This window comes from Macrobrachium nipponense, chromosome 40 (genome assembly GCF_015104395.2).
Source record: "Macrobrachium nipponense isolate FS-2020 chromosome 40, ASM1510439v2, whole genome shotgun sequence".
Taxonomy (NCBI): domain Eukaryota; kingdom Metazoa; phylum Arthropoda; class Malacostraca; order Decapoda; family Palaemonidae; genus Macrobrachium; species Macrobrachium nipponense.
Window position 1 is genome coordinate 8,560,677 of NC_061101.1, and position 27,321 is coordinate 8,587,997.

Consider the following 27,321-nt stretch of genomic DNA (forward strand, 5'->3'; position numbering starts at 1 on the left):
ACTAAGATATATTTAACGTAACTTTGTAGGATTATTTATCTGATACCCATAATTCAATATCACTTATTTTAAAAGAGCTAATAATATTAAAAAGATATGTCAACTAGCATGGATTAACCATTATATATAGTAACCATTGAAATATATTTTCTGTCATAAAATTAATGCCAGGGATCTGATAAAAATTTGGGAAATTATAAATTTTATTAGTGAAATCTATATATCATGTTGAAATTAAAGCCCTTTATTGTCACTTAAAATGTTGAAGTAAATACAGTGAGAAATATTTCGTCGATTTTTAGAGTATTTTTAAAAGGAATAATTATAAGTCTCTACTTTTAGACTTACAATTTCCTGGATTGATTTACATATGACATGTTGAATACTATGAAAAAAATCCAACATTTCTGAGGGACCATTCAATCATAATTATCTTCATTGCCCTCTAATCATTCGCAAGAATAATCAGTCATATTATTTAGAATAATAAAAAAAAGTATATAGAATTTTTTCTTGTTTTCAACTAAAATCTTTTGACTTCAGGTTCTTCCAGAGACTAAAATCTTCGGCTCACTTTTGAGTGATGTGAGTATTTTTATTTTTTATTTTCGTCTTTTGGTTACACGAATAATACTTTCAGGATGATACCATTATTTCCTAATAAATAATTTAACATTATTGGGTGAGTTACATAAGTCCATGTTTTTTTTTTGTACACCTATTCTGAAACCACCCTCAGTTCAGTCATCAAGTACAGAATTTCATGGTTAAGCAAAAAGAGCATTGAAAATGGTAAACATCCCAAATTCTGTTCTCCTCTTCTTTTTATTATTATTATTATTATTATTATTATTATTAATATTATTTGTTTTGTTAAAGATTTTCGAAGAGGATATCCTGCCACGCTCAGGAAGGCGCCATCCATAATCATGCCAAAAACGTCCACAATACCAGGATAACTAGGAATGACATTATTCCTAATATCAGAATTATCGATAAGGCAGCAGACCACCGCGCCTCCGCCTCTTGGAGGCCCTATACATCGGAAGGAGAGACCCAGCCTCAACACCACCCAAGAGACTTCACTCCTCCGACGGTGCACGAAGGGCCGCCGCCCGCCAGCACCATAGAGCCGATCGAACGGGCCAATCAGGTGCCCCCGTCTATCGGCAATGACCTTCCCAATACTACGCTCCCAGTCTCCAGCGTCCGCACGAGAAGAGCAGTGCGAGCTTCCACTCTGCAAGACGCCTTGACTCAGGGACTTAATCCTCTGTTCAGCCAATGAAAATGCAGCGCCCATCAGACAGAGCACCTGGGACACAATAAATACCGCCGAACGACCCCATTCCAATCAGTTCAAGCTCACCTTTCCTTGAAAATGAACCGATGATACGGTTGGAAACGTTGGAATTCCGTTACGCCCTTAGACTAAGATTTGTTAACCACCTTTGTTATCATAACAATAAATTCTTATTTTTAGAAAACATTTCTTTCACCGAGATATGAACATCGGCCAGCTATTAGCAAATATCAGCCCTGATGAGAAGAGAATAATAAGAAGAATTGAAAAGATCATATATAAAATCAATTCCACTGATGCTGCCATCATCTTTAACAAAACATGTTTGAGAGAGGGTCTCCTACCTTCATATATTAATATTATTATTATTATTATTATTATTATTATTTCCGTCCACAGCTCGTCGTAAATGCTGGCCTCTGTGCACCTGTGAGTAAATATCATTTATCCAAAATATTATCAGAATTAGACTGACTTACAATATGCATATAAATAACATTAAAAAATCTCTGAGAAATTTTGAATGGATAAACATAAGTCCACTTTTAAGGAACTGAAATAACAAAAATGGTGAATTAAATTTTGTATCAAGTGTTGTTAATTTCAGTCGTCATGATTTCTCGTACAGTGATGAACCCAAGTCCTATATCTCTGAATCATATCTTGTTATATTTTCATGCAGCTGAAGCCATTATCGGATGCCGTGAATCAATTCGTAAGTCCCAAAGAGATATTTCTGATTTTTATTTCTGTCAGTCCAGATATACTTCTACTTCAGAATTAAAGTTCCAATCAATGACTTCTAGATTATTCGGGGCTTTCATTTGTTTATACAGTTGTGATGGATTAATCTTCGAGTGATGATCAAATGTATATATTTACATACAAATTAATAACGCTTTTGATTTAGCAATTACTTCATTTGTTTTTCAGGTGACCACCTCCTGTTAATGATGGAAAGCAAAACACCATTCAAGTGAATATAGACAAATTGTTTCCTGAAATGAAGATTAAAGATTAATTAGAAATAGTTTAGGGTTTCCAAAGGACCTGTATTTTTGCCTCTAAATTTTAAACCAACATATGAAAATAAAAGCAAAAAATTACCTTAATTATTATTATCCTTTTTCTGTAAGTAGTATATATTCCAGGGGAGGAAATATTACGGTAGTATTTAAGCGCAACTGGAGAGCAACTGGAAATGTAATATTGATTCCAGAAAATAATGTGACAACAAAAACTGCTTTCTTTTATAAACTGAAAATGAAGAGAAACTTTGTCCCATGAAACGAAGATTTAAGTTGAAATACAATATGATTAGCTTTCAAGAATTAGCACCTGCACTTTTGTCTTCTAATTTACAATAAAAAACTCACGGTAAAAATGATCATTTTTCTGATCATTTTCCTCTCTGTGGAAATGATATGGATTCGGTAGAAAAAATACCGTCGATGTTACCTAAATAAATGTAAGATTTCCAAAAGAGTTCGTTGAAATACAATCACGTGCAACATATCGATAACGTTTTGAAGTGATTTCAGTTACATTAGCATCAGGAACGTTATTTGTAAACAGAACAAATTCAGTAGTAGATACAAATTATATGAGGCAACAAACTTTTTATGAGGCCTTACTTGCAATTGTAAATCACATGAGGTATTGGATTTGACTGTTCAAATGGTGAACTGGGGCCTAGATATATATAAAAAAGTACAAACGAAGGGATTTGCGAAATAAGTAAAAAACTTTCATTTTGACGATACATAACAATGTGTGTCCGAATAAAGGTTGGGGATAAGAGAGACACGATGATTATAAAGGAGGATGTGGAATGTACCATTTGAATGCCGGCTGTATTGGAAGTAAGGAACACATGAAAACACACACACACACACATTCACACACACACACACACATATATATGTATATATATATATATATATATATATATATAATATATATATATATATATATATATATATATATATAACTGGATCACCAAAATATGGAACGTGATGAAGATATAAATAGAGAGAAAATTACGAAGGAAAGTGAAACAATGGAGTGCCGCTGCGAGGCCTTACAATATCTCGTTCTCTACATAGTAGACTGATATAAATATGAAAGCAATTTTATAAAGAAATATCGTATAATTGACTGATAGGGATTATAAAGGGAAATACGTATAACTGGAATCTAACACAGCTGAAGAATTAGGAGACCTACACAAAACAAGGGTACAATTTAAGAGGTTTACAAAGGATTAAGTCCAGCTGCTCGGAGGCAGGGACAAGACAATTGAAAGATTATACAGGGAGGTGACTGACCACCAAAATAATTCTATAAAAATACAGTTCTATAAATGTCAATTTCGTAAACAATAAAAATTTTAGCAAATTGAACATACCAAAAAAAAGTTACACATACGGATATATAGAAAATATTCATAATTGAGGCTGTGGTTAAAATAATAACGGGAAGTAAGTAGTATAATGGCAGATTCAGAGATCTTCTGATTTAGCAATCACCGAACTACCGGTCCAATTTATCCTGTGAGAGTTTTCACTAAAACGAATGAATGTTGCATCGGATGTTTGCCCACTTTTGACGGAATATTTATACCGTTTAATTCTTACGTCTAAATCCTTGCTAGTTTGGCTGATAGAAAAAGAGGGGCAGTACAAACATAGAATTATATATATTATGCTGTTGCTCTCCCTGTGTCCATTTTTTGTTAGCATCCCTTTTAGTGAGTTATTATAGGAAGAAATAATATTGATATCAAAAGATTTTAACGATGGTTTTATGGTTTCAAAACCGCTGAAATAGGGCAAGCTAAGAATGTTCTTAGAAGTTTCTTTCTCTGTGTTACTTTCACTACAAAACTTTTTTTGGGACTTATAGCAGCAAATGTTTAATATATGTAAAGGATGATACAAATCTGTCCCTATTTTCCTTATGTATTCGATTTCTTGATCCAAATATTGGGGACTGACAATGCGCAATGCTCGTAAAAACATAGAGGAAACAGTTGGTTTTTGATATTAGGATGGTGGCCTGAATAAAAATAGACTTGAGTTAAGTTGTTTGTTTGTTTCCCATAAATACCGAAATTGCATTGAAATGGGTGTCTGTGTGTCAAAACATCTAAAAGGGAGGCAATTGTCTTTTTCGAATTCTAGAATAAACTTAATCGATGGTACTAGTCATTTAATTTAGAGAGTAAATTATTTACACCAATACCAGCAGGCAAAACAGCTGAAATATCGTCAACATATCTGTACCACATTAGAGCAATATAAATGATATTAGGTAAATAGCGTTTTTCAAAGAATTCCATGTACAATTTTGAGAGGAGTGGTGATAAATGGTTGGCCATTGCCATACCAAATATTTGTTGATAAAATTCACATTACATATAAAGTTACAATCACAAATGCACAAACTAGTGATTGAAATAATATGACTTACAGGTAGGGGTAGTTCATGATGGGTTAGTTCGTTACCAAGAAACTCTGAGATAGAGAACAAACATCAAAACTAACGAATCTATCAGTGGAGCAAAAAGTGATTTTGTTTTACTTATCAACTAAATCTAGAGAATTATATATATATGAGAATCGGAGATGGTTCTAAGTAACGATGACAAGAGCTTGGTGCTGTATTTCGAAAGTTTATATGATATTGAGCCAACAGTACTGATAATAGGCAGCATAGGATTATTTTCTTTGTGCGGTTTGACTAATCCGTACAGGTTAGGTAGCGAAGGAAATATAACTGACAATTTACATAGTAGATTTGTTTTATCTCGAAGGATTTTTTTTCACTGTGCTATTAAATTTTTTTGACTTGATGAAGGTGATTTTTATTAGTTTTTTGTAAGTTGTATAATCATCCAGTAAGACTTGCATACGTGATATGTAGTCAGCTTAATTTAGAATTACATTATTATCAGCTTTTGTGTTGTGGATTACAGAGTCTATTTTAAGATCGGTCAAATTTTCTTATAGCGAGCTGGGAAGCTACTTTCAAGAATAACATTGGCATCTCCATGAACAATACCTTTAATTATATCTACGTGAGTTTAAGGAAGATCACACTATTGTTCGAATTTACTTAGGGACGACGCAATCGTTAAACAAAGGGTCTATTCGATATAAAGAGAAACAATATTTTCACTTATTGTTTAATTTGATAATTTTACAACTTAATCATGACGTGCACTATTAGTCCAATCACTGTCATCAATAAGAATTTTTAATTTCCATCCAGTTTCTTTGTTTGGGCATCTGAATGAGATCCTGGTTTTTTCTAATTCCTTTAATTTTTCATTCTCTCTGTGCTTGCTGGCTGCTATATATATATGCAAGCCCTACTGGATGATGATACGACATACGCGAGTTGAAATCTCGTAAAAGACCAAGCAAGCATTGGCACTTCTTTTTGCCCACCAAAGCATAGCACTAGACGATACCTTCTGTGTTAAAATACTGAGAAAATCCTCACAATCATTAAGTTACCGTTTTCCATGGTTGAATTTGAACTTCAAATGAACACCTGCTTTCCTGATCATCAGCTTACTCACTGAGGGAACTGGACTCATTAAAACAGGTGACCCTGTCATTTTTCTTATCCACGAGAAGATAATAAGATGTCATTACAGATTTTATCAGGTATAAGAGAGCATCTATTAAATTCCTGTCGAAAATTGGTGACTAAAATAATATCTTATGTGCGAATGCGTATTATTCTATACCTTTTCATAAAATATAAAGTACCTGGAATGCTTGCATATATGGTAAATTGTTTTGCGATTATGTTTATCATTAGTTACTTTAGCACTTATTACTTGAATACTCCCATATTTATTTGTCATGCGTGTGAATTCACAATTGCCTTAAATCACCTTTGTCATCAATGTTCAATAACAGCTTTCAGTGTTTGCCAAAGCGAGTAGTTCAAAGTTCTCGAATAAATTGTTATGTGAATTCAGACCTTCTCTCTTTGTCCAACAGCAGAAAGAAGCGTATAAATGCTTTTGCCGTTAAATGCTCCCATTTTTGACTGGCAATGGCGAACTGGAGAAGCGTCAAGAAGCCCAAAAATGATTAATGACAGGGCGGTTCTTTTGATCCGGCTGGTGAATTATCATCTCTGGCCTTGGGTACCTTGATATTAACCGCACTCGGTGAGTTACAGGATTCTCAGAGGAATAACTCGAACTTTGCTCAGCGATCTGGACATGTTGGTGACTTCGGTATTGTGAATTTCGTCCCTTAGACAGATTTTTTTATAATAATATTTTCATTAGTTTTATTTACACTCATTATCGGAAAGGCAAAGTCGTGATATATATGTATATATATATATATTATATATATATATATATATATATATATATATATATATATATATATACTTTATATATATATATATATATATATATATATATATATATATATATATATATATATATATATATATATATATATATATATATATATATATATATATATATATATATATATATATATATATATATATATATATATATATATATATATATATATATATATATATATACATATATGTCATATAAACCTGAAACAGAATTCAAAGGAATGAAAGAGCATACAAAAACAACGGTTGCAAACAATTTGCCATAAAAAATTATATAGATGTTTAAATAAAGGAACGAAATGGCACAAAATAAACAAAATATAAAGATAGTAATAAACGTGAACCATGATTCTGAACCTCTTTTCAATACCCAACAATCAAAATACCTTTGGAATAGTCTCACTATTCTTACAATGAAAAGGTAGTAAAAGAATGGATAGCGATTTCACAAAATCTGATATTGCTTTAAATCCTCGGCATAAAGACCTATAATTTGTTCTGACATTAATCAAGCCATAAATATGATGTAGGCGGAAGTGAACACTTGCCATTGGTGGTATAAAAGACCCAGTTAGCAGGCAGTCTACGAAGTTAAGCTTCTAGTATTGTTCACTGAGGTGAGCAAAGAATCGTTACCCATTTAACTTACTTTTGGTATTTTTAATAGAAAACTAAAAATTTGCGTCATTTACAGACAATTATATTCTTCTGACAATACGTCAAAAGTTCCTTTTTGTATTCTGTAATGAGTGCAAACTTTCAACATTAATATAAGCTATTGTTTTGCGATTTATAATTGCCGTTATTTTTACAGAATTAATTGTGAAGACGCCTTGATATCACGATGAAGTCTATTCTCTTTGCTTTGGTCATCTTCGCTGTGGCTATGCAGGTAAAGGGAGACTTCTTCTTACGCTAAGTTTTATTGGAAATATTTGGTCATTCGACCAAAAATAAATCTGTTTGGAAAATTCTGCGGATCTAGGTTACTTACATATATATATATATATATATATATATATATATATATATATATATATATATATATATATATATATATATATATATATATATATCACACGAACATAAATACTTTTTAAATTTTTACTTTCCTGATAACTCTTTTTGTGTCCCATTCCTAACAGGTATTTTCGGATAACTTACCCGTTAAGGTAAGCAAAGAAATATTCCTATTATTTTACACATTAAAGGTTTTGCAATATCTATCGTAAGACTTCACTTATGTTCAATGAACTCATGAATTTACAATTTTCTTTATCTAAATACTTAATATCATTGCAAGAGTTAAATACAATTCTTCTTAAATCTATGATTTCAATACTCTTTGAATAGGGAATATTGATTGATTGAGAAAGTAGAAATAAATGAATATTGTAACTATGCATTGTTGATTATTTCTCTTTATGATAAGGTCATCTTGGCATTATAATTAATATTCTAAATATTATTCCAGGTTGACGCAGGCAAGGAGAAATTTCTCACTAGCGTAAGTAAACTGCCACTTTTAACTCCAAATTAAGTCTTCGTCTTATCTGAAATCTGTTTTATGCAATTGGTGTCTAATGAATTTCTTGTTATTTCTTAAAACATGGATTTTCTTACATTTGCTGTAATTGCTAACATTAATATTTATGGATGAATGTCATTACGTCACATTTCATACCATGACAGTCAGCATCTCGAGACATCTACGAAAATATGTCTCAGAATGTAATTTGGTCTTTAATTACGTTCTAATGGAAATCATTGTTTCTTTAACAGCTGTTCAACATAACCACCATCGTGTGCAGTACTGTCGTAAGTTAAACCTTGCATATGTTTTATACCTATTTAAGTATCAGAAAACAATTTCATTTTCATTTGCACAAATTTTTGAAAGACTGTAAAGAAAAGCTCTATGATGAAAGCTAAGTTAGTTTTTACTACTGTTTTTTTTATGTTTTGTGAATTTTTAGCTTCTACCTGATTCTGGAAAGGCAAAAGGAGTTAGCTATGAACATTATACCTTATAACTTTTCTTTACTCAGATAATTCGTAAAGTATATCTTTGATTAAAAATTATACTAAAACTTTAACTCGGGATTTACTTTCATGAATAAGTTATGACTTATGTACAATGAGCTCACTTTTTTCTTAATCTCTTACGCTATGTCTACTCTCAGCTGAAAAAATATATATATGAGTTAAAGTACATGCATTCATAAACTAAGAATGTATTTATCACATTTCTATTATGAATCATATGCATAATTTACCGATGAACTACAAACCCTCTCCCTTTGCAGGTAAAGCCAGTTCAGACTACACTGACCAGTCTGGTAAGAAATTCAACATTCCCTAACTAAATTTCACTGGAGATAGATACAAACATGTTATGAATGAAATTATATCCGAATTTTGGTTTATAAAATTATAATACATGCATACACACACACACACACACACACACACACACACACACATATATAAACTCGTTTAATAATGACACTAATTTTTTTTCTCTCAGGTATTCAAGTGCCCAGTGTAAGGTCCTACTTATGAATGGAGGAGTAAGATCTGCTAGTCGACCAGCTGACATTTAATTGTAATTCAGTACTTTGGCTTTGATTCTTTTTTCTTCTTACTACAATAAAATGGATTAAACATCATATTTCTTTGATTTTTCCGTATGTCAAATGCAGATTATTTTAAAATGCATCACATGAGATATTTTTTCAAAAATGTTTTTCTCGTCAAGTCTTGGAAACTGGATATGTACTTATTCAATTATAATCACGCATTTCTTGTTCAATTCATAATTTGATAGATATTAATACATGGGTAATTTTATGGTTGAAAAATAATAGTAAAAATATCGAGTAACATGAACCTGATACAAAATCATGAAGGATCTGAGTTTTATATATTAATTGGTAATTATATATTATAAAAATAACAATATTACCCAAATAAAAATACAATACTAATTTGTCATAAATATACAAGATATGCCCAAGATAACTATCAATGACATTTTTAGAAGTAATGTATTCAATGGATATTTTTTCTAATAACTGAAACAGTTTGATATATATATATATATATATATATATATATATATATATATATATATATATATATATATATATATATATATATATATATATATATTAACAGCGAAGGGCTTTGCCCCCGCTATTTTAATATTTGGTATGTGTTTAGCCAGAGCATTAGCCGAACTGATAACACTCAGTCCCTCCGCTCTCTCTCTCTCTCTCTCTCTCTCTCTCTCTCTCTCTCTCTCTCTCTCTCTACCATTCCATCAGGTCATCAAATAAGAGTCGGAGCAACCAAAATATATACGTCATTCAAAGCAAAGTACTAGTTGAATAATTCAGGTTCTTACAGGATCATTAATGGAATGATAATAGTTCAAGTCTCACAGACAACCCCCCGGTATTTAAATGTCTTTATCAGTAATTAGTCACACCAATTATCTCTTCTCCAAAATATTATAGTTCCCTCCACTAGGACACTCAGTCCCCTCACTAGGACACTGGCCCCCTCACTAGAACCGCCTGTTTAAAAGACAGGATAACACACAAATGAGCACACACAATCGTAAAGACAAAGTCAAAAGATTAAATGAAATAGAACACCTTTACAAGATATCAAAACAAGCCATCCCTTTGGCTAAATCATAATAACTCACCCATTGCAGCCTAGAACGTCACACACTTTAACAAATATAACTTTCGCAGAGCTATCTCAGCATTCTGCCTTTTCTCCCGTAGCTGTCTCCCTAGTTCTTTGCTAAACCAAGCCATTAACAATGGACATAGTTCGTACAAGTACACATGAATTCACACTCTTTGTCAACACCCCAAGTAACTGGTCTCAGCCAGTTTTCAAAGGCACCTTGAACAAACCCTCAATAATATGAGAATTATGATTTAATAACACCAAACGTTCACTCTTAAAATATAGAAGGGTAGCCATCTCAATGTACCGTTTAGATAAAGGAGGACAATCCTTTTATCATTAAGAATTAATTCTGGTATGGTCTGCCAATTTGCCAAATATAAACTTACGTTAAATGTTTAATGAATTAATAAAGTTTGCCTTCTTACCTGATTATTTGTTTCTTTGGAAGATGACAGTTTTACCATGGTTTATTTCTTAAAGAAATCGACAAAATGTGGGGCTCTTGACAAATTGATTGATCATGAGTTATCTGGCTTTACAACTACCAAAAACAAAAACTTTTTTGACAAATAGCGACTGATTATGCCATAACCGTGTTCCATGTTTGAACCTGAATTCATGATTTCGTTATACTTAATATTATCACCGGAAAAATTATATATGGATTATAAAGGAAATTTCACGAAAGATAGACTTTGGTACCATCATTAATTGTTGTTGTTTTAGATGGAATCTCTATCTGGATATTGAAGGAAGACCTTGATTTTTGATGCAGTAATTGGGATGTTAAAGAAATACGATATTTTTAAGACTGGTACCTACTGATATTTAATATATCTATATATTCCTGTTATATACACATATTGGGCTTTTCGAAATTTGGGAACCTATGTCCTATGTAGTCCTACCGCACCCTTCTCTCTCTCTCTCTCTCTCTCTCTCTCTCTCTCTCTCTCTCTAAATTAATGTCAGAAAACCTCATATACACTTTGGAGTTACACAGTCTTAGGAAGCTGGTCTTTCGGTCTTATTTCCTACCATATAAACACTAATATTCATGACGCTATAATATCTGGACTGTTGAAGATCTTTTGCAGAATGTTTTCTTGTATACAGCTGTTGAAAGTTAAAGCAATCCAACGTCTAGTGAAAACATTATAAATATCATACATACACTCATTATATAGAATGTGTGTGTGTATGTAAAAGTAATTCTTCATGATCGTACATAGGCTAAAATAAAGACAAGTCTAACCAATTCTTTCACCAAAGAAAAAAAGACAGACTTATTTCTTCTCGCTATATTATCTTGACCACAAAGACCTTGGTATTGAGAAGCACATCTGATATCCCGATCATTAGCTGACTCGCTGACGAAAATGGATGTGATACGGAATCTCTTGTTATTTTCGGTGAATCACGTAAGGAAAACACTGCGAAGTCAGCGTCTCAATAAGATATACTACATATATGCAAGCAAGATTCAAGCAGATAATATAAATGAAGAAAGCCGGAATCATTGTGCGGCATTATATATATATATATATATATATATATATATATATATATATATATATATATATATATATATATATATATATATATATATATATATGTATATCGTGTTATCACTTATTTAGGATTATGATAGCTTAGGTAGAGAACCTCCTGTCGTTAAATGTTTATATAACAAACCAGATAGTATCACAACATTCCTTTAAACCAACACTTTGAAGACTAATGCGAATTTATTGAAACCTCTAAACTCTTGGATAAAAATCGTGGTTAATTTCGTTATATCTAAAATCTTAATGCAGTTTTTAAACATTCTATTTGTTTTTATTCTATATGAATGCAGTTAAGGGAAAACGCTATCCATTTTACATAATATTAGTTAATTCCTTCCCAGTTATGCAAATTTCTAAAGAAAATGTGTACGGTATATTTTTCCAGCCCTGCTTTTTCTTTTCTGAGAAGATTAGAAAAATATTTGTGACATTATTATTATTATTATTATTATTATTATTATTATTATTATTATTATTATTATTATTATTATTATTATTATTATTATTATTATTATTATTGCTGTTTTTGAGATTCACAACTATAAAAAAAAATCATATAACATAAAAGTTGAAAAACTAAAAGAAAAAAAAATCTAATATCGTTCATCAGCTTCGCTAGGAGTTTTTCTAAGCATTATTATTATTTTATTATTATTATTATTAGTATTATTATTATTATTATTATTATTATTATTATTATTATTATTATTATTATTATTATTATCCCATATTTCCTTATTTTCTTCTCTCGTCCATTTCTTCCTCTGGTTGACGACCTCCAAGTACCTGACCGTCTTCCCCTTCAATTGGGTTGAATACCTGGCTGCCGGAAGAAGCTCCTCTGTTGCCAGAGGTTCCATTTACGTCGTTGTCGTTTAATTCTTTATTTAATTCCATCATTGCTGTGTTTTGCTATTTAACCCATAGCTGGACCCTACCCCATCAGGAATAGGTACTCATTTGCAGCAGAGTAGACTGAGAAAATTATGGTAAAGATCCATTCTCAAGGAATCAACGCCGACGAGAGCGGTCACCCATCCAACGACTGACCAGCCCCAATGTTGCTTAGCCAGTCAATTGACGGCCTAACCCACTTTGCCACGGCGCCACATATTATTATTATTATTTATTATTATTATTATTATTATTATTATTATTATTATTATTAAAGAGGTACGACTGTTTTTTGCTGATCATTGAGAAAGTGGCAATAATCTAAAATTTAAAAAAAGGAAAAAAAAATGGCAATAGTTCCGAACTTAGCGAAATCAAGATGGAAAAGGTTAATGATGAGGAGAGACTTTAGCATACTATTTTTAAACTACTATGAGATTCAGGGCCTCTGTAACACGGTTTTTTCGCAATTAACGTTACTGGCTGGAGATGATTAGTAGTAGTTTTTATGTACCCTTGGATATGCTTTATTTGTCATTCTGATGTGAAATCAATTGTGATTTTCCAGAAAATTTTAATCAAAGACTTTAGGAAAAGAATTGTGTCTGATACAACTCAGAATTTATTCATGGTCTGTTTGGATTCCGAATACGGAATCAATATATGTAGACGACCACTTTAAAATTAAATTTCCTTAGGAGTTTATAAAAAGAGAAATATTTATGTAGTTTATTTGGATGCATATACATAAATTGTTGTTACATGTATGCCTCATATAGTAGTGGATAAGAATAGTATTGACAGCTTTATAAGATAACAAATGAACAATTATTATATTAAATTTAAAGGGGAACTTTGATAGAACTTTAGTTTATGTTTGTTTTTTTATTTATTTGGTACATTGAATATAGTGGTTCTAACAAACGTGTAAATTTAAAATGAATAACCTTTTTAAAATAGCATTTTACACTAAAAAAGTCTTTTTTGTTATTTGTGTATTTTAGGAATCGAATGTTGTCGAATCCTCTAAATTATGATCACAATAACTCCGAGATATGATGATAAATAGACGATCAATGTTTTCATTATTAATTGTTATGATATACTACAATTTGAGAAAGTAAATCTACAGTAGTATGAGTGTTTAATTTTGATATTTTTTAGACTAGTTCATCATTTTCGTAAATTCTCAATCCTACTGAATCTGATATCCAATATTTCACAGCAATGTGATCAAGGTGGGAATTTCCTTTGTTAAAGTAACTATTGTCGACTGGAATGAAGAATATCATGCTATAAAGTTTGCCATTCTTTAGGGAAGCGAAGTTAATTTATGTTTTTGTACCTATATAGTAGAGACGGACACGCACACAGATAGAAAAATGTAACAGAGAGAGAGAGAGAGAGAGAGAGAAGAGAGAGAGAGAGAGAGAGAGAGAGAGAGAGAGAGAGAGAGAGAGACTCACCTTGGCCTTCACCCAAACCATAAATCAATTTAACCTTTGTTTCAGAACGTACACACCTGTGCTGCGTGTTCGCCCACACTTGGAACTCAGGATATATAACGGGAAGGTACGTCGATCTCATCAGAAGAGAAAGACTTCTTTTGAGTAAGTTCCTCCATTGAATCTGATCATTTTCAAAAACTGAAAATTAGTAGATACTCTTCTTGCATTTTAGCTTTCGTCATATATAGTTCTAATTTTTGCGGAACATTTTCTATACATTAAGTAAACAGATATCAGTAAGAATTCAAAGTATAACCTATAGAAATTAATTTCTTAAAGGTTTCTAGCTATTGAAAGTGGCCCTCTAACTTTTGATCTAAGTTTTATTTTCTTTACAGTCAAAACATTTGTACGTTAAGTTTTATTTGTGAAAATATCTTAAGAATATCTCAACTTACGCTAAAAGTATTTTACTTGAATTTAGAAAATGTTCGAAATTTCTTATTTTTATTATCAGAAGCAGTAGTTAAAGTACGTTCGTAGATATTTTTTTAAATTATGATTTAAATCAAAATTTTCATATCAGTTTTTTTCAGAATTTATCGAAAGACACTTTTCTAAATATTCTTCAAAATAGTTACAATAAAGATTAAGTTACCTATTCATTGAAAACAATAACCAAATCATATCCTTTAAATGTATCTTAAAAATCTTTATTATAACAACAGTTTAAAATGTCTTTGAATATTTCGTTCCAGTCTTGCAGAAGCATCAACCAAATTTTCAATCAAGATGATGCGAGTTATCTTATTTCTCTGCTTCGTATATTTTGTTGCTGCAGCTGTTCCCAACCAAGTATGTTCTTTATATATAGATATATATATATATATATATATATATATATATATATATATATTATATATATATATATATATATATATATATATATATCTTTTGTTTTCTCATTGTAGGATTATTTATCTGATACCCATATTTCAATATCCCTTATTTTGAAGAGCTAATAATATTAAAAAGGTATATGAGCTAGCATGGGTTAACCATTGTATATAGTAACCACTGAAATATATTTTCTGTCATAGAATTAATGCCAGCGATCTGATAAAAATTTGGGAAATGATAAATTTTATTAGGGAAATCTCTATATCATATTTTGCTTTAATGTTGAAAGCAGGGCACTTTATTGTCACTTAAAATGTTGAAGTAAATACAATGAGAAATATTACGTCGATTTTTAGAGTATTTTTAAAACGAATAATTATAAGTCTTTACTTTTAGACTAACAATCTCCTGGATTGATTTACATATGACATATTGAATGCTATGAAAAAAATCCAACATTTCTGAGGGACCATTCAATAATAATTATCTTCATTGCCCTCTAATAATTCGCAAGGATAATCAGTCATATAATTTAGAATAATAAAAAAGTATATAGAATTTTTTCTTGTTTTCAACTAAAATCTTTTGACTTCAGGTTCTTCCAGAGACTAAAATCTTCGGCTCACTATTAAGTGATGTAAGTATTTTTTTTATTTTCATATTTTGGCTACACGAATTATAACGATAATAGTATCAGAATGATACTATTATTTCCTAATAATTAATCTAACATTAATGGATGAGTTACCCAAGTCCATTTTTTGTACACCTATTCTGAAACCACCCTCAGTTCAGTCATCAAGTACAGAATTGCCTGGTTAAGCAAACAGAGCACTGAACAGGTAAACATCCCAAATTCTGTTCTCCTCTTTTTATTATTATTATTATTATTATTATTATTATTATTATTATTATTATTATTATTATTATTATTATTATTATTATTTCCGTCCACAGCTTGTCGTAAATGCTGGCCTCTGTGCACCTGTGAGTAAATATTATTTATCCAAAATAGTATCAAAATTAGATTGACTTACAATATGCATTTAAATAACGTATTAAAAAATCTCTGAGAAATTTTGAATGGATAAACACAAGTCCACTTTTAAGGAAATGAAATAACAAAAATGGTGAATTAAATTTTGTTTCAAGTGTTGTTAATTTCAGTCATCATGATTTTTCGTACAGTGATGAACCCAAGTCCTATATCTCTGAATCATATCTTGTTATATTTTCATGCAGCTGAAGCCATTATCGGATGCCGTGAATCAATTCGTAAGTCCCAAAGAGATATTTCTGATTTTTATTTCTGTCAGTCCAGATATACTTCCACTGCAGAATTAATGGTCCAATCAATGACTTCTAGAATATTGAAGGCTTTCATTTGTTGATACTGTTGTGATGGATTAACCTTCGAGTGATGATCATATGTTTATATTTACATACAAATTAATAACGCTTTTGATTTAGCAATTACTTCATTTGTTTTTCAGGTGACCACCTCCTGTTAATGATGGAAAGCAAAACACCATTCAAGTGAATATAGACAAATTGTTTCCTGAAATGAAGATTAAAGATTAATTAGAAATTTGTTTAGGGTTTCCAAAGGACCTGTATTTTTGCCTCCAAATTTTAAACCAACATATGAAAATAAAAGCAAAAAATTATTATAATTATTATTATCCTTTTTCTGTGAGTAGTGTATATTCCAACTGGAGAGCAACTAGAAATGTAAGATTGATTCCAGAAAATAATGTGACAACAAGAACTGCTTTCTATTATAAACTGAAAATAAAGAGAAACTTTGTCCTATGAAACGAAGATTTAAGTTGAAATACAATATAATTAGCTTTCAAGAATTAGCACCTGCACTTTTGTCTTCTAATTTGCAATAAAAATCTCAAAATAAGGTAAAAATTATCGTTTTTCTGATCATTTTCCTCTCTGTGGAAATGATATGGATTCGGGAGAAAAAATACCGTCGATGTTACCTAAATAAATGTAAGATTTCCAAAAGAGTTCTCTAAAATACAATCACGTGCAATATATCGATAACGTTTTGAAGTGATTCCAGTTACAGTAGTATCAGGAACGTTATTTGTAAACAGAACAAATTCAGTAGTAGATACAAATTATATGAGGCAATAATCTTTTTATGAGGCCTTACTTGCAATTGTAAAACGCATGAGGTATTGGATTTGACTGTTCAAATGGCGAACTGGGGCCTAGATATATATAAAAAAGTACAAACGAAGGGATTTGCGAAATAAGTAAAAAACTTTCATTTTGACGATACATAACAATGTGTGTCCGAATAAAGGTTGGGGATAAGAGAGACACGATGATTATAAAGGAGGATGTGGTATGTAGCATTTGAATGCCGGCTGTGTTGGAAGTAAGGAACACACGTGCAAACCCACACACACACACATACACACACACACACACACACACACACACATATATATATATATATTATATATATATATATATATATATATATATATATATATATATATATATAAAATTGAATCACGAAAATATGGAATGGGATGAATATATAATAGAGACAAAATTACGAATAGAAGTGAAACAATGAAGTACATCTGCGAGGCCTTACAATATCTCGTCCTCTACATAGCAGACTGTTATAAATATGAAAGTCATTTTACAAAGAAAGCTCGTATAAATGACTGATAGGGATTATAAAGGGAAATACGTATAACTGGAATCTAACACAGCTGAAGAATTAGACCTACCCAAAACGGGGGTACAATTTAAGAGGTTTACAAACGATTAAGTTTAGCTGCTCGGAAGCAGGGACAAGACAACTGAAAGATTATACAGGGAGGTGACTGACCACCAAAATCATTCAATAAAAGTACAGTTTTATAAATGTCAATTTCGTAAACAATAAAATAATTTTTGCAAAGTGAACATTAAAAAAAAATTACACTTACAGATATATAGAAAATAATCATAATTAAGTCTGTGATTTTATATTTAATATTATCTTGAACATTTTACTAATTCAAAGGTCCAAATAATACAAAGCTATGGTTAAAATTATAACTGGAAGTAAGTAGTACAGTGGGAGATTCAATGATCTTTTGATTTAGCAATCACCGAACTGTAGGTCCAAATTATCCTGTGAGAGTTTTCACTAAAACGAATAAATGTTGCATAGGATGCTTGCCCACTTTTGATGGAATATGTACACCGTTTAATTCTTTACTTCTTAATACTTGCTAGATTGGCCGATATAAAAAGAGGGGCAGTACAACCATAGAATTATAAATATTATGTTGTTGCTTTCCCTGTGTCCATTTTTTATAAGCATCCCTTTTAGTGAGTTATTATAGGAAGAAATAATATTGATATCAAAAGATTTTTTTAACGATGGTTTTTATGGTTTCCAAAACCGCCTAAAAAGGGCAAGCTAAGAGTGTTCTTAGAAGTTTCTTTCTCCGTGTTACTTTCACTACAAAACTTTTTTGGGGACTTATTAGCAGCAAATGTTTAATATAAGTAAAGGATGATACAAATCTGTCCCTATTTTCCTTATGTATTCGATTTCTTGATCCAAATATTGGGGACTGACAATGCGCAATGCTCATAAAAACATAGAGGAAACAGTTGGTTTTTGATATTAGAATGGTGGCCTGAATAAAAATGTACTTGAGTTAAGTTGTTTGTTGGTTTCCCATAAATACCGAATTTGCATTGAAATGAGTCTCTATGTGTCAAAATATCTTAGAAAGGGAGGCAATGGTATTTTTCCAAATCTAGATTAAACTTAATCGATGGTACCTGGTCATTTAATTTAGAGAGTAAATTTGCATGAATACCAGCAGGCAAAACAGGTAAAATATCGTCAACATATCTGTACCACATTAGAGCAATAAAAATGATATTAGGTAAATAGTGATAAATGGTTGGCCATTGCCATACCAAATATTTGATGATAAAGTTCACATTACATATAAAGTTACAATCACAAATGCACAAACTAGCGATTGAAATAATATGACTTACAGGTAGAGGTAATTCATGATGGGTTAGTTCGTTACTAAGATACTCTGAGATAGAGTCTATGGGGACTTTAATTAATATAAAGAGAACAAACATCAAAACTAACGAATCTATCAGTGAGCAAAAAGTGATTTCGTTTTACATATCAAGTAAATCTAGAGAATCATATATATGAGAATCGAAGATAGTTATAAGCAACGATGACAAAAGTTTGGTGCTGTATTTCGAAAGTTTATATGATATTAAGCCAACAGTACTGATAATAGGCAGCATAGGATTATTTTCTTTGTGCGTTTTGACTAATCCGTACAGGTAAGGTAGCGAAGGATACTTGACTGACAATTTACATAGTAAGTAGTTCTGTTTTATCTTTAAGGATTTTTTTCACTGTGCTATTAAAGTTTTTTATGACTTGATGAAGGTGATTTTTTTGTTAGTTTTTTGTAAGTTGTATAATCATCCAGTAGGACTTGCATATGTGATATGTAGTCAACTTTATCTAAAATTACGATACTATTTTAGTTATCAGCTTTTGTGTTGTGGATTGTATAGTCTATTTTAAGATTGGCCAAACTCTTTCTTATAGCGAGCAAGGAAGTTACTTTCATGACTAACATTGGCATCTCCATAAATAATACCTTTAATTATATCAACGTGAGTTTAAAGGAAGATCACATTCTAAACAGAGAGTCTATTCGATATAAAGAGAGACAATATTTTCTCTTATTGTTTAATTTGACAGTTTTGCAAGTTAATCATGACGTACACTATTAGCCCAATCACTGTCATCACAAAGAATTTTTAGTTTCCATACAGTTTCTTTGTTTGGGCATCTGAATGAGATCCTGGTTTTTTCTAATTTCTTTAATTTTTCATTCTCTCTGTGCCTGGTGGCTGCTATGTATGCAAACATACGCGAGCTGAAATCTCGTAAAAGAGGAAGTACACATTGGGACTTCTTTTTCCCCACGAAAGCATAACACTAGACGATATCTTCTGTGTTAAAACACTGAGAGAATCCTCACAATCAATAAATTACCTTATCCACGGTTGACCTTGAACTTCAAATGAACACCTGCTTTCCTGATCATCAGCTGACTAACTGAGGGAACTGGACTCATTAAGACAGGTGACCCTGTCATTTTGCTTATCCACGAGAAGATAATAAGACGTCATTACAGATTTTATCAGGTATAAGCGAGCATCTATTAAATTCCTGTCGAAAATTGGTGACTAAAATAATATCTTAGGCGCGAATGCGAATTATTCTATATCTTTTCATAAAATATAAAGTACCTGGAATGCTTGTATATATGTATTGTTTTGATTATGTTTATCATTAGTTACTTTAGCACTTATTACTTGAATACTCCCACATTTATTTGTCATGCGTGTGAATTCACAATTGCCTTAAATCACATTTGTCATCAACGTTCAATAACAGCTTTCAGTGTTTGCCAAAGCGAGTAATTCAAAGTTCTCGAATAACTTGTTATGTGAATTCAGACCTTCTCTCTTTGTCCAACAGCAGAAAGAAACGTTAAATGGTTTTGCCGTTAAATGCTCTAATTTTTGACTGGCAATGGCGAACTGGCGAAGCGTCTGAAGCCCAAAAATGATTAATGACAGAGCGGTTCTTTTGATCCGGCTGGTAAATAATCATCTCTGGCCTTGGGTACCCTGTTATTAACCGCATTCGGTGAGTTACAGGATTTTCTGGGGAATAAGTCGAACTTTGCTCAGCGATCCGGACATGTTGGTGACTACGGTATTGTGAATATCGTCCCTTAGACAGATTTTTTATAATAATATTTTTATTGATGTATATATATGTATATATATATATATATATATATATATATATATATATATATATATATATATATATATATATATATATATATACCTGAATCAGAATTCAAAGGAATAAAAGAGCATACCAAAACAAGGGTTGCAAACAATTTACCCCCCACAAAAATTATATAGAGGTTCAAAATAAAAGAACAAAATAGCACAAAGTAAAGATTAAAAAGAACGCGATCCATGATTTAGAATCTCCTTTCAACACCCAACAATCAAAATACCTTTGGAATAGCCTCAGTATTCTTACAATGAAAAGTTAGTTAAAGAATGGATAGCGATTTCACAAATTTGATATTGCTTTAAATCCTCGGCATAAAGACCTGTAATTTCTACTGACATTAATCAAGCCATAAATATGATGTACGCAGAAGTGGACACTTGTCATAGGTGGTATAAAAGACCCAGTTAGTAGGCAGTCTACGAAGTTAAGTTTCTAGCATTGTTCATTGAGGAGAGCAAAGAATAGTTACCCAATTAACTTACTTTCGGTATTTTTAAGAGAAATCTAAAAATTTGCGTCATTTACAGACAATTATAATCTGACAAAACGTCAAAAGTTCCTTTTTGCATTATGTAATGAGTGCAAAATTTCAACATTAATAAAAGCTATTGATTTGCCTTTTATAATTGACATTCTGTTTTTACAGAATTAGATTGAAGACGCCTTCATATTACGATGAAGTCCATTTTCTTTGCTTTGGTCATCTTCGCTGTGTCTATGCAGGTGAAGGGAGATTTCTTCTAACCCTAAGTTTTATTGGAAATATTTGGTCATTCGACCACAAATAAATCTGTTTGGAAAATTCTGCGGATCTAGGTTACTTATATATATATATATATATATATATATATATATATATATATATATATATATATATATATATATATATATATATATATAAATTTACACACGAACATAAAGACTTTTTTAATTTTTACTTTTCTGATAACTCTTTTTGTATCCCATTCCTAACAGGTATTTTCGGATAACTTATCCGTCAAGGTAAGCAAAGAAATATTTCTTTTATTTTACACATTAAACGTTTTGCAATATTTATCGTTAGACTTCATTTATGTTCCATGAACTCGTGAATTTACAAATTTATGATCTAAATACTTCATATCATTGCAAGAGTTAAATACAATTCTTCTTAAATCTATGATTTCAATTCTCTTTAAATGGGGAATATTGTTTGATTGAGAAAGTAGAATTAAATGAATATTGTAACTTTATGATAAGGTCATCTTGGCATTATAATTAATATTCTAAATATTATCTCAGGCTGACGCAGGCAAGGAGAAATTTCTCACTAGTGTAAGTAAACTACCACTTTTAACTCCAAATTAAGTCTTCGTCTTATCTGAAAGTAGTTTTATGCAATTTGTGTCCAATGAATTTCTTCTTATTTCTTAAACATCGATTTTCTTACATTTGCTGTAATTGCCTAACCATTAATATTTATTGATAAATGTCGTTACGTCATATTTCATACCATGACAATGAGCATCTCGAGACATCTATGAAAATATGTCTCAGAATGTAATTTGGTCTTTAATTATGTTCTAATGGAAATCATTGTTTCTTTAACAGCTGTTCAACATAACCAACATCGTGTGCAGTACTGTCGTAAGTTAAACCTTACATATGTTTTATAGCTATCTAAGTACCAGAAAACAATTTCATTTTCATTTGCACAAGTTTTTGAAAGACTAAGGAAAAGCTCTAAGATAAAGCCGAATTTAGTTTTTACTACGGTTTTTTAATGTTTTGTGAATTTTTAGCTTCTACGTGACTCTGGAAAGGCAAAAGGAGTTAGCTATGAACATTATGCCTTTTAACTCTTTTTTTTAACACAGATTATTCGTGAATTATATCTTTGATTAAGAATTATATTAAAACGTTACCTCGGCATTTACTTTCATGAATAAGTTATGACTTATGTACGGTAAGTTCACTTTTTTCTTAATCTCTTACGCTATATCTACTCTCAGCTGAAAACATATATATGAGTTAAAATACATGCATTCATAAATATAAAATGTATGTATGATATTTTTATCATGAATCATATGCATGATTTACCAATGAACTACAAACCCACTTCTTTTCCAGGTAAAGCCAGTTCAGACTACACTGACCAGTCTGGTAAGGAATTCAAAAATTAATACATTTGACTGGAGATATATACAAATATGTTAACAATGAAATTAATTGTATCCCTTTTTGGTTTATAAATTTATAACATATGTATATATATATATATATATATATATATATATATATATATATATATATATATATATATATATATATATATATATATATATATATATATATATATATATATATATATATAGTATATATATTATTACGTAAAACTATTATTATTTCTTTTGTTGGTTTAAATCAGCCTTGTTTACTTTTTTGTTTACTTTTAAGTTAAATTTTTGCTGAGTATGTTTACTCTTGTGTTTCCGTAAGTTGAGTGGCTTTACGATTGTTTCAGTGTTTTTGCGCCTCCTCCTCCTTTTTTGTGTATTAGTGAACTATCGTTTTAACGATTGTTATTCTTTTGCTTTGAGTGTTTATAAACACTGGGAAGGTGATGAGTGGACATGGTCGACCGGTCAACGAGAGTTCGGGTCTTGACAAGCTCTCACCAGTACTGTTTCCTGTCGCAGCATATACGTATTTTGATTTGGAGGACGACTTTGGATACTTGCCTTTTGGACCACGCACTTGGATATTTCGCTCACGGATTTTGGAAGACGCATATATACGTCTGTTGTGTGTGTGTCCCTGAATCACGGCTATTTCTCGCGCAGGTGTTGTTGTCACCTGCGACCTTCACACTGCTGTTGAGGGTTTAGCAGACGCTCAGTCATCTGCGACCGCCGTTTCTGCCCCTTGTTCCCGTCGGAGGATTTTTACGGGACCTGTGTCGTAGTTGTATCCCGGCACTGGATTCTGGATTTACCTGCCGTGTCATCCTCGTCCAGCTGTTATACGGGAGTGAGAGCTACTTGACTCGTGAGGTGGCTAGTAGGGAGTCTGTCGCCAGGTAAGACGTATAATCGTTCCTCTTCTCTCGGGACAATGTGTTGCCCTTCAGTACCTGGCGTACAGTATTAGCCCTTTTGATAGCAGTTGGGTGGATTGGTCACGGCCCAGGATTCAACTCCTCTTCTGGAATTTCACTTGAGGTGAAATTGTTTATTTTTGCCAATTTTTATTATTTATAAATATATATATGTATAAGTTTACATGTATATGTTGTCATATTTGTTTGTGTGTCAGTATTTAGTGGACCGAGTTCCAGATTGTTTAGCTTTGTGTTGTAGGTAGGAATATTAAGGTTTTCCTTGTTATCATCTCTTACTTCCTTCTACCTTATTATTATTAGGTTATTGATTATTTTGGCTAGCCTTATTTTGGATCCAACTTGTTATATATTAAGTATGTTTTCTCTCTTGGGGTTTTCTCTTGTTTAGGGCTTAGTGTATTAGCTTTAGGTTTTCTTGTGAGTTCCCGAGAACCAGGTATTTGTTCTCTTGAAAATTCTGTACAATTAAGTGTATTTAATCTCACAAGGTTGATTTAAGTCATTGTTCTAGTTTATAATAAATATTGTTAAGTTTTCTTGAGTTTCTGTTTCCGTCCTTCCTTGTCACTGAGGTACATTTACTGACTGCAATCCTTGAGAATATAAAGACCTAAAAAGAACCTGTACTGCAACCTGGGAGGTTGTAACAGTTGGCGACTGTGACAGGATTGCACTCGGGTGTACTCAGTGTTTTGGTTGACGGAACAGCGCTCAGTGGATTTACCAGTATTTGTTGCTGTTTAGTGTATTGCCTTACTCCCCCTTTAATTTTGGAACCATGGAAGAATTTATTTTTGATCCAGCTGAGTTTTTGGGATCGGCAGATTGTATTAGGCATCTTCCTGTATTGAGTAAAGAGTATTTAGTAAGTTGTGCTCGCTGGTTAGGTGTCCCACTTGGGGCTGCGAACACTAGGGCCCAGTTGCTGATAGCTGTAAAAAGTAAGGTAGCTCAAGGTATGGCTGAAGGAGAGAATTTAGCTAGGGATTTTGACAGTGTTGGTGATAGTGACTCGGAGCGAGAGGGTAGTGTGATTGAGGATGTGAGTGTGAATCCAGGCCTTTCTTTGTTTGAAGATCCTCCTCGTACTGGAACTATTTTTTGAAAGGCAGGCTAATTTGCGCGTTAAAGCTAATGTGTCCACTAACCCATTTTTAGTAGAAAACCCTATCCCAGTGAATGTGGCCCCTGTGCAGCCTGTAGTGTCCCAGGAGGACAGCGAATATAGCTTAATTTGTAAGAGAATAGAGTTAATGAAGCTCGAGTTTGAAGAGAACGAGAGGGTGAGGCGGCATGAGCTAGAGATGGCCAATGTAAATTTGGAGTTGGCTAGGTTACAAGGTTCTCCTAATAGGTTAAGTACTCCCTGTGGACCATCTGCTGATAAATTTAATATAGGGGCAGCTCTGAAGTTGGTCCCTGTATTTGATGAAAGAAATGTGCCTGAATTTTTTAAGGCTTTTGAACGGGTAGCTACCAGGTTGTCTTGGCCCACCGAGATGTGGACAGTCTTAATTCAGTGTAGGCTGGTGGGCAAGGCAATCCGGGTGTATAATTCTTTGGAGGAGGGTGTAGCCCGTGATTATAATAAAGTGAAGGCGTTAGTCCTCAAGGCATATGACCTTGTCCCTGAGGCCTATCGCCTAAAATTTAGGAATTTTGTTAAGCACCCTGCTCTTTCATTTGTAGAATTTGCTAGGCTCAAGGAAGAGCAGTTTGATGATTGGCTAAAGAGCCGACAGGTGGCCTCTTTCTCCTCCTTAAGGGAATTAATGCTGCTGGAGGAATTTAAGAAACATTGTAGCAAGGAACTGAGAATATATTTAGAGGAAGTAAAAGCTGCCAGTATAAGTAAGGCGGCTCAGATTGCTGATGAGTTCATCTTGACCCATCGAGCTGGGTTAACCTAATATATATATATATATATATATATATATATATATATATATATATATATATATATATATATATATAAACTCGTTTGGTAATAAAAAAAAATTTTCTCGCAGGTATCCAAGTGCCCAGTGTAAGCTCGTACTTATGAATGGAGGAGTAAGATCTGCTAGTCTACCAGCTGCATTTAATTGTAATTCAGTATTTTGGCTTTGATTCCTTTGTCTTCTTACTACAATAAAATGAATTAAACATCATATTTCTTTGATTGTTCCTTATGTCAAATGCATAATATTGTAAAATGCATTTTATGAGGTTTATTTACAAAAACGTTTTTCTCGTCTAGTCTTAGAAACTAGATATGAATGCACTTATTCCATTCTAATCACGAATTTCTGGTTCAATTCATAATTTGATTGATATTAATACAAAGGTAATTTTGTGTCTGAAAAATAATAGAATAGATACTGAGTAACTTGAACCTTATAAGAAAAAAGTCGGATCTGAGGTTTTATAATATTTAATTGATATTTTTATATTATAAACCTTAATAATATTCTATAAATAAAGCATAATTAGCAGAATATAATACTAAATTGTCATAAATATAGGAGATATGCCCATGATAACTGTCAATGACGTTTTAAGAACTAATATAAACAATAAATAATATTTCTCTAACAACTGAAACAGTTTTATATATATATATATATATATATATATTATATATATATATATATATATATATATATATTTATATATTATATAAAGATATATAGATATTATAGAATATATATATATATAATATATATATATATATATATATATATATATATATATATATATATACATATATCATATATATATATATATATATATATATATATATATATATATATATAATATTATATATATATATATATATATATATATATATATATATATATATATATATATATATATATATATATATATATATATATATATATGTATCTATCTAGATCGAGTATATATATATATATAGATATATATATTAATATATATATAGATTATAGATATAAGATTATATATATATATATATTATATATATATACATTATAATACATATATATATATATCTATATATATATATATAGCGATATATATAATATATATATATATATAGATATAAATATATATATGATATATATAGTATATATATATATAGATAA

General features: G+C 31.3%; 3 long non-coding RNA genes across 3 annotated transcripts; all 3 read left to right on the forward strand.

Moving 5' to 3' along the window:
• Positions 1-540: 540 nt before the first annotated feature.
• Positions 541-2,409, forward strand: LOC135212283 (uncharacterized). The gene is made up of 4 exons (XR_010313840.1): positions 541-585; positions 1,703-1,732; positions 1,986-2,018; positions 2,237-2,409. It is a non-coding gene; the product is annotated as an uncharacterized LOC135212283 (long non-coding RNA).
• Positions 2,410-7,515: 5,106 nt separating this feature from the next.
• On the forward strand, positions 7,516-9,368 carry LOC135212284 (uncharacterized). The gene is made up of 6 exons (XR_010313841.1): positions 7,516-7,595; positions 7,849-7,875; positions 8,178-8,210; positions 8,486-8,521; positions 9,010-9,042; positions 9,231-9,368. It is a non-coding gene; the product is annotated as an uncharacterized LOC135212284 (long non-coding RNA).
• A 5,708-nt stretch (positions 9,369-15,076) lies between these two features.
• Positions 15,077-16,839, forward strand: LOC135212285 (uncharacterized). The gene is made up of 5 exons (XR_010313842.1): positions 15,077-15,173; positions 15,814-15,855; positions 16,176-16,205; positions 16,461-16,493; positions 16,712-16,839. It is a non-coding gene; the product is annotated as an uncharacterized LOC135212285 (long non-coding RNA).
• The last annotated feature ends 10,482 nt before the right edge of the window (positions 16,840-27,321 follow it).